Source organism: Cyprinodon variegatus, unplaced genomic scaffold (assembly GCF_000732505.1).
Source record: "Cyprinodon variegatus isolate N-32 unplaced genomic scaffold, C_variegatus-1.0 Scaffold36, whole genome shotgun sequence".
Taxonomy (NCBI): domain Eukaryota; kingdom Metazoa; phylum Chordata; class Actinopteri; order Cyprinodontiformes; family Cyprinodontidae; genus Cyprinodon; species Cyprinodon variegatus.
In genome coordinates this window covers 1,369,911-1,374,821 of record NW_015150489.1, presented here as the reverse complement: position 1 = coordinate 1,374,821, position 4,911 = coordinate 1,369,911, and the positions used below count along the sequence as shown (strand labels likewise).

The following is a 4,911-nucleotide window of genomic DNA, read 5'->3' as shown; positions in this document are numbered from 1 at the left end:
AGAATTCTGAGATTAAAGTCAAAATTTTGAGATTAAAGTCAGAATTCTGAGATTAAAGACATAATTCTGAGATTAAAGTCCGAATTCTGAGATTAAAGCTAAAATTCTGACTTTTTTCCCATATTAAACTGAAATAATTTTTAAAAATCAGTTATCTTTTTAATTTTTTTTTTCAGCGGCCCTAATCCTCTTCCGTAGTACAGGCCTAAGCGTTTGATGTGATTATTTTTTTCCTAATGGAACTATTGAAATGAACCAGCTTGATGAATCACTACACTTTAAAAGCTTTCCAAATGAAAAATACATATTTAGAGTGTGAGGATGCTCTGAAGAAGGACGTTTCTATGGAGGAGAAGCGCCTCTTTTCACCGTGAGCTCATTGTGGCTGCATGCAGAGGAGGGCGGGGCTCCCAGCATCATCACCACCGGCCATCACTGCTTCATTGTAGGCTGCTGCTGCTGCTGCTGCTCCTGCTGCTACTCATCCAGACGGTGGAAGCCGATTTGAATTTATATAAAGATAAGATGGCATCTACGGGCTTTGATTGTCGTTAGGATCCCACAGCTGATGAGGAGTCGCTCCGAGGTGAGTCCGTGGAAGCGCTGCGTTATTCTCGCTGTTTGTATTATCATCGTGGGAGTAAACAGTCAGGATAGCGGGCCTAGATGGAGATATAGCAGCGGGGATGTTATTCACAGAGAAAGCTTCGGTAATATCCGGGTAGCTGTCACTGCCATGCATCGTAACATAAGCGGTGTTATTTGGCCCTGCAGCGGCTGCTGATCGGAGCCTGGCCTACACCGGCTGGGCTTTAAAGATGCTGCTGGGATCCATCCTCTGTGCTTCTGGTTTTTTTTTTTGGCAGACAACTGAAGCTCAGGCTTCGATCCTGTTTCCATATTTGCATGCATTTGATGATAACATCAGAATCTGTCGTGCAGGTAGGATGTTGGACTGTTATCAGGTGTCTGATGTTAAGATAATCCGGATTAACGTCAGTTTGAGTTGTGATTTGTAACATCCTGTGCGCTCGGTGCTTCTGTTACAACACATTAGTGACCATCATTGGAGAAGATGCTGCAGTGATGCTGCAAGACGTGATGGTCCACAGTGGGCTGGCAGGGCCTGCGCTCTCAGCTGAGCCTTCATCCACATCGAGGTGCTATGAGAGGGAAGAAATTATGATTTATTTATTTCATTTTTTAATATAGTTTCATCAGAAATATGGGCTGCAATTAATTTAAACCTTATAGATTATACTGAACCCTGTTTGATTAGAAAGTAGCATTAATATTATATACAGTATAGTTGATAACTCCATATGTTTTTATTTTATTTTATTTTTTTGCAATTTTAAAGTATTTCCACCCTGCCCCCTGAATTACTTCCTGTTTCAATCTGAAAAAAACTCACACTGAGAGAAAAGACAATTAGAAGAAATTAATTGATACAATTACTTTGACCTCGGCAGGAAACAGCGCTGGATTTTGATAGATATGCAGGAAAAGGAGTAAAGAATAGGGCTGTTATTACCCCAGGCCTGGTACTGATGGTGGAGTGGAGATAGATGAAGTTGGTCAGTCTGTAAGCAAGCATTAGGCGACAGTGGAGAGAAAAAACTCCCTGTTTGGAAGAAACCTCTGGCAGAACCAGGCTCAACATGGCCGGTTAAAATGAGACGCAGTAAGAGTCCGGGAGGAATTATACTCTGAGGAAGTTTTAGCTATGATGGTGGAGGAGGGGCTGGAGGTGGGTTGAAATGGGGTCATCTGAATGAAGTCACACAGTGCTACCACCGCCTGCGCACTAGTAGCAGACAAGTTGCAATTCGGAGGCCTTTTAAGATGAACTTTGGATACCGATTGGCTTTCGTTAAGGTGTGGTTCAAAGCTGATTGGCTGTCGTAGGCGGATGAAGGCGAGTAATCAGTTTTTTCAGTTGAAGTTCCGCCTAGGCTCCATTTTAAGTCACAATTAAATGATTCGAGTTTTTACCTTCTGATATTTTTACTGTTGATTTTTCAATATATTCTTGACCATTTTAAGTATTTAATATTTTGAAGTAAAAATAAGCAAACGCAGTCCAGGATTCCGAAAGAAATAGTGAAATAACCCATATGGGGCAAAATGTTGTTTGTGTTGTTATTATGAGTAGCATTTTGTACCTCATTGAAAACAACTAATGTAGAGTTACTCAAAAATAGATAAAAATGATTAATTAATGCTCTTTTTTTCTCTGATTTTGATTGTAGGATTTATTTTCATATTGTTACTATATCTTTGTGTATCACTTCAGATAAATGTATTTTTTCAGAGCAATTCTTAAAAATAAACATGGCGCAGTATTAAAACCGTAATAAACCGGTGATAAAAACATATAATTTTCGAACAACCAGAGAGATAGATCACACAATATAACTTTAATTCTTTACTTTTATGTCCTTAAATTAATATTTCACACATAGGTGGTTAAATATAACAATGCATTGTCATCAGAAGCTTAGCGGCAGTTGACCGAAACCTTTTTCTCTGGAAGAGCTAATGCTGCCATCAGACAGAATGGCACCCTGGATGGTGAACCATACGCTCACATAGGGCTCATAGGGAAAAACAAGTTGCCTTGCAAAAGTAATTATTGGTTGGTAGGTAAAACTTCAAATGAGTTATATAAATCCATGCCATTTAAATAAAAAAAAACGCCTCCGCCTATGTATATAATGAAAGACAGTTAACTTAATTAATTTTATTAATGAATCATTTGCTATTTCTAATGGTATAAGCATTTTGTTGCTGATGTTATGAAAACCATACATTCCTTTCCATTTATCTGTATCCAGAAGAGATGGATGGAGGGATGGATGGATCGATATAATAAAAGGGAAATTTAAGAACATGTTAAAAAGCACTTCTATAGAATACACAGCATTTACCAGTAAAAAGAGGGATAATGTGTTCAGAAAAGTCAAGTATATTTGCAGCATTTTCATAAGATTTTAATTGTTGTGTATGTTCCTTATGGTTTCACAGTTCCACAGAATATCTCCAGTTGTGATGCAGTTTTCAGCAACTAGTGGGGGACAGGCTAGATGGGAGTACTCTATGCAGTGGGATAATGTTTAGGGTCACTTTGAGGGACACATCGTTTCACAGCATTTTATTAATTGGACCTTGATGTTAAATTTCAGCTGTTTTTCTTCCATACCTGCTGCAATTTTGGTTTATAACATACTTTAATATAGGTAACCAACCAGATTCATTTAAATTAGTCAGAACTTGTCCTGTAATTTTCTTTCAAAAGTTTTGTCCTTTCAAAAAAAATAAATATATATACCTTGACAGAATCTAAATGAAGGACAAACATGGTGCAGTTTTAAAAACAAAACCATGAGTATTTTAGTTTATACATGGGTGTTCCAATCATCTTTTGTGTGCGTTTCATTTAGTTTCTGTCAAATACATGTGAAACACTACATATAGAATCCATGAGTCATACATAAATATTTTCATTCCAGCTTTACTGTAATGGTTATAAACAATGAAAATTGGAATGGAAAGAATAATGGTGGATAAAATTATATTGAAAACTTTTACATGATATTTAACATAAACTATTTTATAATTAATATTTCTGAACACTGATGAGCTGCAGGATTTGAACCCCCACTACATCTTTTGCACATTAGATTAAAGATGCATTTAAAGTTTTATTGACAATTAACAGCTGCAAAATGTAAGAGTGACCAAAAAATAAGGCAAATTCAAACTTTAAAGCATTTATTTAACCCAAGGACTTTTTATGCCCAATCCTGTTATGTTAACTGAGCTCTGCTTAAATACTGTTTTAAAATTGTGATGGCAAATGATTACAAAAGTCCTTCTTGGCTCAAACTAAAAAGTAATTCAAAAATCAAATCGCTGACTGTGGATGAGTGTGTTATAAGACTTAGAACCATGTTACATCATAACACTGTCCCAGACTGATTAAACTTAAATTGATCATTTAATTTGAGGGGAAATGCTTCTCTTAGTCTGCAGAACCTTAGCTGATACATACAGTTGCATAACCAGGATTAACAGGAATCTAAGTACTGTAGTCCTGAAATGTTAGTTTTTTGCTTGAAAAAAAAAAAGCTATACATAACAGGGAGAGCTGGAAAGATGTAGATGGATGAGACAGTTGGTCCAGCCTTTATTGCCACATGGGCATGTGTTTGTGTCTTGTTTTAGAAAATTTAGAGATTGCAATAATATGTTTAGCACAATCCGCCTAGCGATCAATCGAATGAGGGGAAGATGGAGCGGGAGATCGATAAGCAGATTGGTGCGGCGTCTGCTGTACCGGTCTGTTGTGGTGAAGAGAGAGCTGAGCCAAAAAGCAAAGCTCTCGATTTACCGGTCGATCTACATTCCTACCCTCATCTATGGTCATGAGCTTTGGGTCATGACCGAAAGAATGAGATCCCGGATACAAGCGGCTGAAATGAGTTTTCCCTGTAGTGTGTCTGGGCTCTCCCTTAGAGATAGGGTGAGGAGCTCACTCATCCGGGGGGGGATCAGAGTAGAGCCGCTGCTCCTCCACATCGAGAGGAGCCAGCTGAGGTGGCTCGGGCATCTGATTAGGATGCCTCCTGGGCGTCTCTCTGGTGAGGTGTTCCAGGCACGTCCCACTGGGAGGAGGCCCAGGGGGAGACCCAGGACATGCTGGAGGGACTATGTTTCTCGGCTGGCCTGGGGGCGCCTTGGGATTCCCCCGGAGGAGCTGGCCAAATTGGCTGAGGAGAGGGACGTCTGGACCCCCCTACTGAAGCTGCTACCACCGCGACCCGACCCCGGATAAGCGGGAAGAAGATGGATGGATGGATGGATGGATGGATGGATGGATGGATGGATGGATGGATGGATGGATGGATG

At 39.5% G+C, this 4,911-nt stretch overlaps 1 protein-coding gene across 1 annotated transcript in view; it reads left to right on the top strand.

Moving 5' to 3' along the window:
- Positions 1-428: 428 nt before the first annotated feature.
- The window catches only part of LOC107104573 (janus kinase and microtubule-interacting protein 2-like), a 49,291-nt gene continuing 44,808 nt past the window's right edge, over positions 429-4,911 (top strand). Inside the window, 1 exon segment of the mRNA XM_015404592.1 lies at positions 429-586. The gene's annotated coding sequence lies outside the window, so the exon portion shown is untranslated.